This window comes from Hemicordylus capensis, chromosome 7 (assembly GCF_027244095.1).
Source record: "Hemicordylus capensis ecotype Gifberg chromosome 7, rHemCap1.1.pri, whole genome shotgun sequence".
Lineage (NCBI taxonomy): Eukaryota > Metazoa > Chordata > Lepidosauria > Squamata > Cordylidae > Hemicordylus > Hemicordylus capensis.
The window spans coordinates 17,929,550-17,945,187 of NC_069663.1; positions in this window are offsets into that span (position 1 = coordinate 17,929,550).

Genomic DNA, 15,638 nt, shown 5'->3' on the forward strand with positions numbered 1-15,638 from the left:
AAACCTTGGAGAGCTGCTGCCAGTCAGTGTAGACAATACTGAGCTAGATGGACCCATGGTCTGAGTTGGTGTAAGACAGTTTCCTATGTCCCTAACAGTGCTAACCAAAAAAGAAAAGCTCCCCTCCCCATTCTAAATTAGAACCCCTGCTCTGTAGTAACTCATATGAACATACAAAACTGCTTTTTTTTTTTTTTTTAGCTGAGTCAAACCATTGGTCCATCTAGTTCAGCCCCATCTATACCAGGTCACTTTCCAGACTAACTGCTCAACAGCAGGAAAATGCCTCTGTTCAGGCAAGTCACATTCGAAACATAAACAGCAGGGGAAGCAGTCTCACTGAGACTAACTAACAACGTGAAAAAAACCAGCAACTTTCTAACACCAAATATACGATGGCATAAAAAAGGTGTTGTTTTTTCAGGTGGTAAGTTTTCGCGAGACTGCTCCCCCTACAGGTTTTACTTTTTGAATGTGATTTGCTGGAACGAGGCATTTAGCTCGTTCAAATTTAGTTCAAATCCCCATTCAGCCATAAAACTAGCTGGGTGACTCTGGGCCAGTCACTTCTCTCTCAGCCTAACCTACTTCACAGGGTTGTTGTGAGGAGAAACTTAAGTATGTAGTACATGGCCTCAGGGCTCCTTGGAGGAAGAGTGGGATATAAAATGGAAAATTGAAGAAGAAGAAGAAGAAGAAGAAGAAGAAGAAGAAGTTCTCTTAAATTCTTTATTATCACATGTCCACACAGGTACAGCAGTACACTTCCTACCTGTAACCTGCATTTGTGGGGCCTTATCCAGGTTCGCTTTTTAAATTAATGCAGGTACAGTCACTCATACAAAAAATACATACCTGTGTAAAGACATCTGGACACATGCACAACATCATGAGGTCATTCACACAACCAAAAACTGTGTTCAACCTGGGTTTGGGAGCTGTGTGTGCTCCCAACTTGTAGTTGTGTGAAAACGAGGTAGGAGGGAAAGCTGGGTAGAAGTGATTGTGTTGAAGCAAGGTAGGAGGAAAAAATGGGTAGCTTTTCCTCCTACCTTGCTTCCACACAATCACGTCTACCCAGCTTTTCCTCTTATCTTGCTTCCACACAGCTGAAAGTTGGGAGCACACACAGCTCCCAAACCCAGGCAGAACGCCTTTTTTGATTGTGTGAATGATCTCTATGTCTGAAGAAGGCTAGATTGTACTAGTGTTGAACGTAATGTATGCATTGGGTTCCTGTGTGACCCATGTTCTTCTAGTGAGCTTCAGCTCCACCCTTAAGGCCTCCAGGGATCTTCTGGGCCCACAAAATATTTGGTTTTGATGCATTACGACACCGAGGAAGATGTGGTTATAAAGCCCAGAAATGTTGGTCAGAATCCTCCGTTAGGTTGCCTCACACGCACTCCACCAAGAAAAACGGACAGCCTGTCTCTTCCTGTTTCTGCAGAGACTGATGAGGAGAGTCTGCAAGCTGTTCAGGTCAGGTTCAACAGGATGGAAGTGGCCAAGGCACTGTAATTTTTGGTGAGCTGGAGGCCAAGTGCTTCCACCAGTCAGGTGGTGAGCTGGAGTGGCCAAACCAGAGTGGGGGAAGAGAGAGAAGGAAATCATGGTCCCACTGCACCAAAGTGGTAGGGCAGTCCTGGATAGCAATTATCTTGGGAAATGAGTTGTTGGCAGGGTGGTGCCAGGTGTACCTACCTGTGTGTCCTCCCTGTTACACACACAGCTGGGAAAACAATCAGTCTGAGTCATGCCAACAGGTAGCACCCATGTGCTTTTGCACCTGACCCAGGATTCAGCATGCACCCCCCAAAATCTTGCATTGGCCCTGGTGATCCTCTTGCAGTGCTGGTAAAGGCCGATTCACACAATCACAATCTGGACTGCTCTTTCCATGCCGAAGCCATTCATTTTTCATGGTGCAAACACTGTGAATAAGCCCTAGATTTTGTCAAAATGACCTTCTGGTGTGAAAACATTGGTCTGGCTTAGGGATGATTTGAATTTGATTCAAATTCAAATTCATTTGAGTGAAATTTGTGCACATCTCTAGTCTGGTTGATCGCTAAAACTTAAAACTTTAAAACTAAGTAAATTAAAAGTCCAGTTAAACAGAGATGTTTTCAGATTTTTCTTTAAAGAAGGGGAGGCTCTAATTTTGTTAGGAAGTGCATTCCAAAGTCTCAGGGCGGCAACTCTAGAAAAGGCCAGGTTTTGAGTCACCATCAACCAAGTCAGTGGCAACTGTAACCTGACCTCCCCTGGTTATCTTAATTTCAGTGGGACTACTCAGTAATAATTTTCTGAAGCCCGTCAGTCAGGCTGAATGAAGGGGAACACTGAGCTTCAGCACATAACTAGCCAATCAGGAGCAGAGGAGGAGGGTCTTCATCCCACTCCCTTCCTTTCGGCAGTAGACACATTGGCTTCAAGCATATAAGAAACAAATAATGTGGTTGCACTATGGGGAGGCAGGAGGACTCTGCATACCCCCTGGAAGCTCTTCAAGTACCCCATGGGAATACCTAATCTGAAGCTGCTATTTTTACTGGTCCGTGGTCCATCTAGCTCAGTCCTGTCTACACCAGGAGTCCTTAACCTTTTTGTATCTACAGACTCACCAGCTCTTCAAGTATTATCCCCAAATCCCCACCACATGGGAAAAGAGGGAAAATCAGGAATGGCTGGGCAGAGAGCTTGGGAATTTGGCAGGCAAGTGGTTCAGGATGACAGGACTCTGTGTGCTGCATTTTAAGTCAATTGGTCGATGTTTAATGATTTCTTTTTGTTTGATGTATTTGTGCACAAGAACACCTTTTTGGTTTGACGACACAGTGCTCTTGAGCAAGAGCACCATTTTGTCAAGCCAAAAAAGGTGCCCTTGCACCCAACAGATGAAGGGATTTACTTTAAATTCAATACACATATATAAACAGAGCTGTCCTTCTTCAAGGTTCAGCTCTCTGCCACGTGACCTCTAGAAGTTAAATATCTGAGTGTGGATGGTGGTGGTGAATGTTTCTTGACTTTGGTGCCCACATGTCTAAATGCCGGGGCATGAAAATGAAGCATCACACAGTGCACAGCCGGCACACTGCAGCTGTAGAGGTATATTTTGACCTGTTGATAACAGATTGTCGGATAACTGTGTTTTTCAAGTCTATTTTTAACCCAAAGGACAAACAGTTTCTTGACTTTAAAATCGATGAAGGACAGGCTATGGCAGCGTAAATGAACACAGCAAAGAGCAGGAGAGGAAAAGAGCTTTCAGCAACATGCAATGAGGTCTCAGTTATTGATCTTTGGAATGACCATCAGGAGATGTTTGTTGCATCTGGTTTTAACCCGAGAAATGTCGGAAGATATGCCATTTGACCAATATGTGAATGCATACCCTCCATTCCGGAGGAGATGCAAACCAAAAGCTGGGTGTGAAAAACACCCAGGAACATTTCCAGATGGGGCTTTTAGCTCGCTTCTCCTCTGGAATGGAGGGTGTACATTCACATATAGAACAGATTTACCCCGAAGTTCCTGCGAGATGTTGGGGAGCACTTCTCACATGATTCGGGTTTTTCATTGCACATTAGAGCATAGCTCAGTTTATGTCTGGGGTAAAAATAATCCACTTTTTTGCATTGGTTTTTGGGGGGGCAAATTCAAACTTGCAGTAAAGCCTGAAATCTGGAAATGCTCCTGGTGACTACTGAAAGCAGTCTTGGAAACTGAAATGCCTAGATATGGTGAAAAAATATTGGGGGCGGGGATGGGGAGAAATCTCCAGGAATAGCTACAGTCAGAGTTAGCAAGCCTAGATGGAAAGATAGAGCAGTGATGGCTTTTCTTGCCTTAGACAGTTCATGGGCCAATCTAATGAGATAGAGTTGTAGTGCAGTGTTAGAACATCTGTTTCCCACGTAGAAGACCCCAGGTTCAATTGCTGGCATCCCCAGGTAGGGCTGGGGAACACAGGAACCTAGGAAGCTGCCATATATTGAGTCAGACTGTTGGTCTATCTGGCTCAGTATTGTCTTCACAGACTGGCAGCGGCTTCTCCAAGGTTGCAGGCAGGAATCTCTCTCAGCCCTATCTTGGAGATGCTGCCAGGGAGGGAACTTGGAACCTTCTGCATGCAAGCATGTAGATGCTCTTCCTAGAGCGGTCCCATCCCCTAAGGGGGAACATCTTACAGTGCTCACACATGTAGTTTCCCATTCAAATGCAAACCAAGGGCCGACCCTGCTTAGCAAAGGGGACCATTCATGCTTGCTATCACAAGACCAGCTCTTGGTGAGGTGCCTGAAACCATGAGAAGCTGCTGCCAGTCAGTGCAGACAATACTGTGCTAGATGGACCAAGCCCAGGGGCGGAGCCACCATTGGGCGAACGGGTTCAAAGAACCTGGGCCACCACCAATCAGGGGCCACGAATGCGGCCCCAGACACGCCTCCCGCATCTGACATCAGGCGTGGGGGCGTGGCTAGCTGGGCCCCTGCATCTGAGGACAAGCACGGGGGGGCCAGGGGGCTGCCGCCACCGCCACCGCCACCACCATACCCAGGCCACTGCCAGCCTCCTTACGCTCCTGACAAAGCCCTTGAATCGTTATAGGGCAGCTTCCAGTGACCCTACATAATCTTGGCTCTCGTACAAAGGCCTGGTAGCAGCAAACATGCTTCTTTCTCTTTTGTTTTCTGTTTATCTCTCAGAAGGCCAGGCCCAAGGCCTGTTGGGTTTCCCAGTTGCCTCTGGGGAGCCCACCCGCAGGAGACGAAGGCATGTCCCTGCTCCTGCTGTTGCTCCCCTGCAACTGGTCTCCTGCAGCTGGTATCTGGGCACTGCTGATCAGCTGTACACACATGCTCATCTCTGAATAGGGCCGACATGCATGCCGAGGGGGCAAGGCAGAGGTTGGTGGCTACAGTCTGTGACTGCATTCTCATCCCCAAAGCCAAAGTCGGTTTAACGGTCCTCAGAAGTTGCTGCTCAGTTGCACTAGGTGATGCAACCAAAATATGCAATCCAGGAGGAGGAGAGGATGTGGGGAGAGGCAATAGACGATGGCACAACAGGGAACCCGCCCATATCTGCCAGAGGTGCTCTTACCCTGGACTTTGGGGCTGAGGTCCTGGGCTGCCACACCCCCGGGGGGCCCCCAACCCCTCTTTAATCTGTCCTGTGTGATGTGGTTTGTGCCCTCAAGAACCTACGTGTTAGAAATGATGCTTAACTTGCTGCGGGGTGGGAGGGCTCCAAAACTACCTAGGTGCATCTCTGCATCGGACTCCTGTCCCCACGCCATGCTGTGTAAAAGACCTTGTCTGAAGTCGACAATAAGCCTTCTGGTCTTGTGGTAGCAAGCATGACTTGTCCCCTTAGCTAAGCAGGGTCCGCCCTGGTTGCATATGAATGGGAGACTAGAAGTGTGAGCACTGGAAGAGATTCCCTTCATGGGATGGAGCCGCTCAGGAAAGACCAGAAGGTTCCAAGTTCCCTTCCTGGCAGCATCTCCAAGATAGGGCTGAGAGAGACTCCTGCCTGCAACCTTGGAGAAGCCACTGCCAGTCTGTGAAGACAATACTGAGCTAGATGTATGGATGGTCGGACTCAGTATATGGCAGCTTCCTATGTTCCTATGGGAAGAACTGTGGCACTTCCATATTCTGCACAGGGCCTAGCCGGCTCTTCACAAGATCGGAATAGGAAATGTTAGTATTGCTGGTAGCAGAAGCAAGGGTGTGTGTGTGTGTGTGTGTGTGTGTGTGTGTGTGTGTGTGTGTGTGTGTGTACAGAAGGATCTGCCTAAAATGTCTCCATTCCAGGGGTGTCCCAACTATTGGGTCCCCAGATGAGGAGAAGAGCTGTTCTTGTGGTAGCAAGCATTAATTGTCCCCTTTGCTAAGCAGGGTCTGCCCTGGTTTTCATTTGAATGGGAGACTAGAAGTGTGAGCACTGTAAGATATTCCTCCTGAGGGGAAGGGGACGCTCTGGGAAGAGCATCTTCATGTTTGCATGCAGAAGGTTCCAAGTTCCCTCCCTGGAAGCATCTCCAAGATAGGGCTGAGAGAGACTCCTGCCTACAACCTTGGAGAAGCCGCTGCCAGTCTGGGTAGACAATACTGGGCTAGATGGACCAATGGTCTGACTCAGTAGAAAGCAGCTTCCTAAGTCTGGGAAACTGGGTTGAATAGGGACAAGTTGCTCTCCCCCTGTGAAATATAATCAATCATCTTTATTTGGTCCATTGACCAGCAAGACAAATACATAACAACAACAAATTACAAAATACATTCAAATAATCCCACAAGGCCGACCCTACATCAATATACTCCAGATTCTGCTAGCAATGTAGCAAAACTTTGCCACTGGGTAAGAAATATCAGCATCCTTATCTTCAAGGAGAAAATTCACTAACAAATCATTAGGCATACTGCTTCGACAGCAACCCAAACGTCGTGATAGTAAAGGTACAATGAAGCGTTTCCTAACCTCTTTATTCAATTCACAGTGGAGCAGGATATGAGCAACCCTCTCAATTTCATTAGAGCTACAAGGGCAAATTCACACTTCGGTCGGCCAATGATGGAATCTGCCGTAAAGTAATGCAGATGGCAGTGTGTTAAAACGTGCTCTAGAAAAGGCCCAACGATATTTAGAAAAGGTGATACTAGATAAATATGGGGCAGTAGAAAATTCTAGCCATGATTTTAAAGGTCTCTACAGTTTGGGGAGAAGGGCAGTCTCATTTTGTAGCTCAATATCCAGAAGGCATTGGCATCCTGGAGGCCCAGCTCCAACCTGTGAAATATAAGTGAACCATCACTTGAAAAGGAAATTCCTTGTCCAATAAACAGATTCCACTGTAGCTCAATGGTAGAGTACATTCTCTGCATGCAGAAGGTCCCAAGTTCACTCTGTGGCATCTCCAGGTAAGGCAAGGAAAGCTTCAGCCCCTAAAGAGGTGCTGCTAAGGTTAAGCCATGATGTGTTTAGCCTCTGTACTGAACAGAAGGCTGTGAAGAGGGGAGGTGTGATTGCCATCCCTCCAAGAAAGGCCTGGAGTCACCAGAATTGATCTCCTAGAGGCTTTACACACAGGGCTTCTGCCCCGAATCTCCTCCGGGAGAGAGTGTGTGTGCACACACACCAGCCAAACTTACCCCAAGGTCCCTTCAAGATCCTTGGACCCACTCCACACACAAGTCAGGCTTCGTCTTGCAAATTCTAGCTTATCTCGAGGTATTTCCGGGATTTTTAAAAGCTGGTTTTAAGCTACTTTTTAATAAATAGGGAGAGGCACTGACACAGAATCATTCGCATGATAAGAAGGGTACTCTTTTTAGAAATGTGCCGGGCGGAGGTAGGGGGAGGGACGGGGAGAGGCTACGGGTAGAGTGCCGGGCCTCCCGGGATTCCGTACTCTCTCCCTCTCCCCACCCCACCCCCATTGGCTAGAAGGAAAACATGAAGGAAAATGTGTGAACTTGCATCAAGAGCAAACCCGAGAGCAGAGGGGAGGGGCTGCTTCCCTCAATGCCGCAAGTGTGATTTGAAGTGGCTTTGCTCAACATTTAACCCGAAGCAGGAAGCCATGTGCAAATAACTCCCTGGAGCTTTCCCAGACAGCAGGCTTTACTACGAAATTGAATTTGCCCCCCCCCCCCCAAAGCACACAAAGAGTGGATTTTTCTACCTGATATAAATCGGACTAGGCTCCAACGTGCAATGAAAAACCTGAATTGTGTGTGAAATGCTCCCTGATTGCTTGCACGGACTTTGGTGCGAATCCAGCCAATGTGCGAATGCACACCCTCCATTCCGGAGGAGAAGCGAGCTAAAAGCTCCATCCAAGAGTGCTCCTGGTGACTCTGTGGCAATCTTGGAGATGTTTACAACTTTCTACTGCAAAAAAAAAATTGTGTGTGTGCGTGGCGGTGGTGGTGGTGGTGGTCCAGGAATAGCTTCAATCAGAGTTGGCAGTCCTAAGGGAAAGGCAACTGAGACCATGGTTGGGGGGAAACAGGGACTATAACCCTTTGTGTCCCCATCATGGCCCCAATCAGACCATGACACTTTCCAGCCAAAAAGGAAATTCTCAAAGTGGCTTACAAAGCAAAAAGCATGAAAAAAAAGGTTATGAGAAGATGGTTCCCTGTCCCAAGGGGACTCGCAATCTAAAAAAGGAGTGCGGTCCCTCCATCGCCAAGCAGCCTCACTCATCCCCAACAGAGCTTTAGATCCAGGTTCCAAAATTACCTGGGTGTAGGGTTGCCATATTCTGGCTTTCTAAATCCGGGTGCCTAATTTGCATATTGTGTAAATTAGCCTGAAAATAATTTCTGAGCAGAAGAGTGACTGCACATTTTGCTCCATAACTCTGCTTCTACAAGGACTAGAGCTTAGTTGTTTTTTTAAAGGAAAAGAAAGAAAGCTGAAAGCTGGGCAAATCTGGGTGGGCTAAGCAATCTGGGTGAGATGCTGAAAACCCAGGTGAAACCCAAAAGTCCGGGGGGCATGTCAACTCTACCTGGGTGCACCTCTGCCCTGCACCTCTGAGTTCAGAAATTAAGCCCCAGCAAGTTTCGGTCTGACTCCTGCTTCAAGCTTTGAATAGTGAAGAGGGTGGGCGGGGAATGTAATTGCCCCCTCCCCAAAGCACATGTTTGCACTTTTAGAGCCCATGCTGACGGCAAGGCCAAGATGTTTGAAACATAATTAGATATTCATTGGACTTTATTAACGCCAAACAAGGACATGTATGCCTTTGTTCTGCTGAATGCCTGCAGCAGATCATAATCAGGCTCCATTTTCCTCTACCCCAATTTGAAACATCCTCGAGTGAATGGAAAGCAATGGGGGAGGTGGGGGGGGGGAGAGGATAACTTTGCAAGCAAGCACCCTGGCCTCTAGCAGCAGCAACAGCAGCAGCAGCAGCAGCAGCCCGATCTTGGATATAAATAACCAGGTTCAGGAAAAGGCACTTTCCGCTTGGCTGTCAGAACACTGTGAATCAACAGCCTTTGAGCTGCAAAAAAGAAAGAGAGAGAGAAAGGGCCGTCTTCTCCTTTCGGTTTGAAAGGCCTGCATCTGGAGCACTTGTCACAGTCTGGCCTGCATTCAAACCCACCTGGGTTCCTCGGTTTCAGATGCCAGACAGTCTGTACAAAGCGAAGGGGCAGAGCTGACGCTTGCCCATTTCCCGCAGCGTCGAAGGGGCTGGCTGCAGGTTTCTTAGGGTGGCAACGCTGGTTATGCCAATGAGCAGAGGAGCCTTTTCAAGTGGCAGCTCTCTTTATATTTAGCAGGGGAGAGAAACTCAGAGGCTCAGTGCGTGGCAGCTGTGAAAAAAGCTAATTCCATGCTAGGGATCATTAGGAGGGGGGTTGAAAATAAAAATGTTAATATTATAAAGCCCTTATACAAATCTATGGTGCGGCCACATCTGGAGTACTGCGAACAGTTTGGTCACCGTATCTTAAGAAGGATATTGTAGAACCAGGAAAGGTGCAGAAGAGGGCAACCAAAATGATCAGGGGTCTGGAACACCTTCCTTATGAGGCTAGGCTACAGCATCTGGGGCTCTTTACCTTGGAAAAGAGGCGACTAAGGGGAGACATGACCGAAATGTATAAAATTATGCATGGAGTGGAGAGGGTAGACAGAGAGAAATTTTTCTTCCCTCTCTCACAACACTAGAACCAGGGGCCAGCCCATGAAACGGAAGGTTGGGAAATTTAGGGCCGACAAGCGGAAGTACTTTTTCACACAGCACATAATTAATCTATGGAATTCCTTGCCATGGGATGTGGTGATGGCCACCAGCTTGGATGACTTTAAAAGGGGCTTAGCTTCATGGAGGACAAGTCTATCAATGGCTACTAGTCTGATACTTGTATGCCGAAGGTTCCAAGTTCCCTCCCTGGCAGCATCTCCAGGATAGGGATGAGAGAGAATCCTGCCTGCAACCTTGGAGAAGCCGCTGCCAGTCTGGGTAGACAATACTGAGCTAGATGGACCAAGGGTCTGACTCAGTATAAGGCAGCTTCCTATGTCCTCTGTTCCTATGCCGAGAGTTTGTAGGGGGGAAACAAGCGATGCTTGCTTTCACGGTTGATTCTGCTGCTCTGGGTAGCGCTTTTCTAGATCAAGCACTGTACTGACATCTGTTCTTCTCAGAACCAGCTTCTGCTGTTCTGTAACTTACCCAGCCAGCACAAATAAAGAAAGGATGCACCCTTTCAAAACACCCCAACATCTCTATGCTTCACTTCAATCTTGTGCACCATTGACAAACTTTCGCAGGACGCTGCTGCCCCCTGGTGCCTGATTTCTCCCAAAATATGATCACCACGCTCGAGGAGTCGTTTGCTCTAGGATCCAATTAACTAACTGTTGCAGTGGTCACAGGAACAAAGGAAGCTGCCATCTACTGAGTAAGACCATTGGTCTTTCTGGCTCAGTATTGTCTTCACAGACTGGCAGCGGCTTCTCCAAGGTTGCAGGCAGGAATCTCTCTCAGCCCTATCTTGGAGATGCTGCCAGGGAGGGAACTTGGAACCTTCTGCTCTTCCCAGAGTGGCTCCATCCCCTGAGGGCAATATCTTACAGTGCTCACACTTCTAGTCTCCCTTTCAAATGCAACCAGGGCAGATCCTGCTTAGCTGTAGGGACAAGTCATGCTTGCTACCACAAGACCGTCATTTGCCCCTTCTCAGTGGCCAAACAGTAGCTTCTGGTAGTGAAGGTGGGAAACAGCACAGGGCAAAAGGGTTTGTTGCAGATCTAATCTAGTTATGTGGCATGCCGCTAGGAACATAGGAAGCCACCCTATACTGAGTCAGATCACTGGTCCATCTAGCCCCTGCTAACTGTGCAAAGAGGCACCTTTTAAAGTGGTGATTTTCCTATATCCGGCAGCAGTGATATGGGAAGGTGCTGAAAGGCATCATCTCATACTGCATGGGAGAAGACAATGGTAAATCCCTCCTGTATTCTGCCAAGAAAATCACATGGCTCTGTGGCCTCCAGGAGTCGACACCGATTCGATGGCACAATCAACCTCTCTTATATTTAACAGGGGGAGAGCAACTGGCCCTGTCCAACCCCAGCACAGCATCCCTCCAGTGGCTGTTACTGGTATCTGCCTAGGGCTGCCATATTCTGGCTTTCCAAATCTGGGTGCCTAATTTGCATATTATGTAAATTGGCTTGAAAATAATTTTAAAGCAGAATAGTGACTGCACGTTTTGCGCCATAACTCCGCTTCTACAAGGGCTAGAGCTTAGCTTTTTTAAAAGAAAGAAAGAGAGCTGAAATCCAGGCGAATCTGGGTGCGCTAAGCAATCTGGGTGAGATGCTTAAAATCCAGGTTAAACCTGGAATTTTTTTTTGGGGGGGCGGGAATGGCAACTCTATATCTGCCTTATATTTCCTTTTAGATTGTGAGCCCTTTGGAGACAGGGAGGGCATCTTATTTATGTATTCTTTATTTTTTTATGTAAACAGCTTTTTGAACTTTGGTTGAGAAGCGGTATATAAATATATGTAGTAGCAGTATAGTTATACTGCCTGTTTTCCCTCAACATTTATCTTAGTTCCAGTTATACAGATGTTCATGCATAAAAGGTCCGTTGACAGCAATTCTCTGCAATGTGGAAACTGAAAGTCATTTGCTACATTGCCTGATAGAACCAATTGTTATTTGGAGCTGAGGTGCACAAGTTTCCTCAGATGTGAGCTGGTGTGTGTGTGTGTAGTACAAAGGCACAATGCTATTTCTTCCAAGTCAGGCAACAATGGAGGAGAACATTATCAAGGCTGGCAATTTGCATAATAAAGCAGGCCTGTCTGGCGGGGACTTTCTGATTGTCACCTCATCAAATCTCCCACTATGCAAAACAGCAGGCAACAAAAAGGTCCCTCTCCCCCACTTTGCAATGGGAACCTCATTAGCCTTGAGAAAAGGAAGTCGAATTTCGTCAATAATGTACTATGCAGGAATGAAGTCCTTTCTGTCCCTCAGGGTGTGTCCTTCAATCAAACAACTTCGGTGTCATTTTAATCTTTTGGGAATCTCTTGCTGTGATTTCCAGTGATGCTGTGATCTCTCAAAAGCAAGCCCAGCCCCCCAGCCCCGACCATTTGGTTCTTTTGAGCCGAATCCAACTTGAAATGAGGAATTAAGGTGCTCTTCCCTGCCACTCCACCTACCCACAATTCCTCAAGCAAAACAAGCTTCTTGATGAACTTACAGCCACACCCCAGAGTATTCAAGTAATCATTTATATCCATCCTCATAGTCAGGGCTGCAGAAATCCACTAGTCTACTAGTCTGTGACGAGTGGAAAATGCCTGACAAGTGGGGGGGGGGAGTCCTGATGAGCAATGTACCAACATAGCTTGAGGAGTAAAATATTTTGTCTGGCTGATAAACTGAGCTAACATTTCTTCACCCCTGCTCATAGTCATCAAGGATCTCACACTCCAACCCATAGCCATGACACATTTTCGTTGGCTTTAGGTGTCAGCCAAAAATTTAGGAGCCAGAATGCCCTCCGCTCCATGAGGGGGAACAGAAGCCTCTTGCTTGCTCCCGCCTTGCTTGTTCACACCTCCTCATTGATCTCAGCCAGCCAGCCAGCCACACTTAAAATGTCCAGGCAGCAGGCACCATACTTAATGTCCAGGCATCAAGGCAAGCTGGCACCTGGGAACTGTTAAGCCCTGAGCCATTAGGCTTGCCACCTTTCTTCTCAGGCCCTGCTCCTATGCCAGACAAATTAAGTAGGTAAAACATTTTGTGATATAGACGTGAAGGGCTGAATAGATCTTCAACTGAGCCAGTGTGGTGTAGTTGCTTGAGTGTTGGATTAGGACTGGGTAGACTAGAGTACAAATCCCCATTCAGCCATGAAATTCATTGAGTGACTCTGAGATCACTTGTCTCTCGGCCTACCTCACAGGGCTGTTGTGAGGATAAACATAAATTAATTAACAGGATTCGAACCAGCAACCTCTGGCTTTCTAGTCAAGTCATCTCCCTGCTGCGCCATTAGGTACCACTTTCTTACCACCATAAGAGAGTCAGTGGCCATGACTTCATTATGTATTCCAACATCTGGCCCGTCAGATTGCTCAATAACCAAAACAAGGCACTGAGGCTCTAGCCTGCCTTGGAAGCTATACTTTAAAATCATCAGGACCTTATCTCTAAATTAGAGTACTTATGATGATGAGAAAAAAGCCTCTACATATGCCCAGGAGCACTCTCCTACATGACACAGAGCAGGTCCGTAGCACTGATAATAGTTTGTTGGGTGAATTATTGCTTCAAATTAGTCTTGCAGTGCAGCTCACACTATGGGCTGGTTCAGAAGTCACGCACGCAGAATCTCAGTTAAAGCTGGGATCAGCGTGACATCCCTGGTCTCAGGAATACGCACTCTTCTTTGGCCCCTCTCCCATGCTTATGCTAACCTACTTGCTTCAGATAATCCAAGATTTGTAACTCACTTCAGACCTGGGGTCCAGATCTTGGGTTATCTGAAGCAAGTCAGTTTTAATATCATTATTTTGTTATGTCTGGTAGGTTCTTTAGCTTCTTTAGTTTTTTATAATTTTCAGTTTTAATTGGAACCTAATAATTGTTTTTAATCTGACTTTAAAAAAAATTAATTTGATTACTCATATCTGTGCCTGTTATTGTTGTAAGCCGCCCCAAGCAGTATTGCACTGGAGGAGGGGTATAAATATTTTAAATAAATAACAATAAATAAATAACCAAGGTTCCATGTGACAGCTGAATCAGCCTTTATACATCCTTCAATGTGTGCCAACACAGCGGGGCAGATCTCCCTTCCAAATGGGGCCGCGCACAGGGGCGTGGCTAGCCGGCCCCCTGCGTCTGACATCAGATGGGGGGGTGGGACCAGGTGGCCGTGGCCGAAAACAGGCCACTGCCAGCCTCCCTTCACTCCTGCTGCAATCCTATGCACATTTTGATTGATTGATTGATTGAGTGAGTGCCATCAAGTCGGTGTCGACTCTTAGCAACCACATAGATGGATTCTCTCCAGGATGATCTGTCTTCAACTTAGCCTTTAAGGTCTCTCAGTGGTGCATTAATTGCTGTCGTAATTGAGTCCATCCACCTTGCTGCTGGTCGTCCTCTTCTTCTCTTTCCTTCAACATTTCCCAGCATTATGGACTTCTCAAGCGACCTGGGTTTTTGCATAATGTACATATGATAGTTTGAGCCTTGTCATTTGTGTCTTGGCTAGAGGAGTGAAAATTCTGGATTGATTTGTTCTTAATCCATTTGTTTGTTTTCCTGGCTATCCATGGTATCCTCAAAAGCCTTCTCCAGAACCAAAGTTCAAAAGCGTCAATACTTTTTCTGTCCTGTTGGAATTAATGAGGGTTACTTCTAAGTAAAAATGCATAAGCTCGGGCTGCATAGCTGTGTGATTCTACGCACACTTGACTTAGGAGTCCTGAGTACACATGAAACAGTTTGTTTATTTATTTATTTGTTCAATTTATAGACCGCCCTTACAAAATAGCTCAGGGAGGTTCACAAACATCAAAGACCCTTTAAAACAATTTAAGAGCACTGGAAGGCCAGGTCGAACAGGTAGGTCTTTAGGGCTCTCCTAAATTCCAGTAAAGAATTCAAATTATGTATGTCTGCAGGGAGCGCATTCCACAGTCCAGGAGTGGCTACAGAGAAGGCCCGCCTCTGGGTCTCCATCAGACGAGCTGGTGGCAACTGAAGCCAGACCTCCTCAGATGATCTTAGTGTGCGGTGGGGATCAGACCAAAGAAGGTGCTCTCTAAGGTAACCTGGAGGCAAACTGACTCACTAGAAGAGGAATAGCAGAGAAACATGGCACATCCCCATCGTTTTAAGGTATTTAGGGGATCATCCCTGTAATGATTATTAAGAGGCAAATTACTAAGGAATCACAAAGCAAATGGAACGATTCCAAATGCAAATGAGAAAAAGATTGTTCACTGAAATCCACTACTTGGAGCTCAAAAATTAACTTGGACTCATTAATCTGAACTCATTAACATATTAATTAATTTGAACTCTTTAATCTGAAGCTCCATTGAATGAAGGGGGGCCTTGCTTTCGAGTAAAACACCCTTGGAGGAGAGCTGGTCTTGTGGTAGCAAGCAAGACTTGTCCCCTTAGCTAAGCAGGGTCCACCCTAGTTGCATTTGAATGGGAGACTAGAAGTGTGAGCACTGTAAGAGATTCCCCTCAGGGGATGGAGCCGCTCTGGGAAGAGCAGAAGGTTCCAAGTTCCCTCCCTGGCAGCATCTCCAAGATAGGGCTGAGAGAGATTCCTGCCTGCAACTTTGGAGAAGCCACTGCCAGTCTGTGTGGCCAATACTGAGCTAGACGGACCAAGGGTCTGGCTCAGTATATGGCAGCTTCCTATGCTATGTTCCTATGTGTTGCTCTGCAGTCCTACACACACAGCACGTCAAGGCGTCTCTCCATAGGGGGATATACAGGCGATCATGCCATCTCTCCGAGGAACAGCCACAGCCAGTGGTCCCAGGCAGAGACGACTCCGAAGAGCGCATCCCGTTGCCATGGTACCCCCTCCGCAACCTCCGCTCCC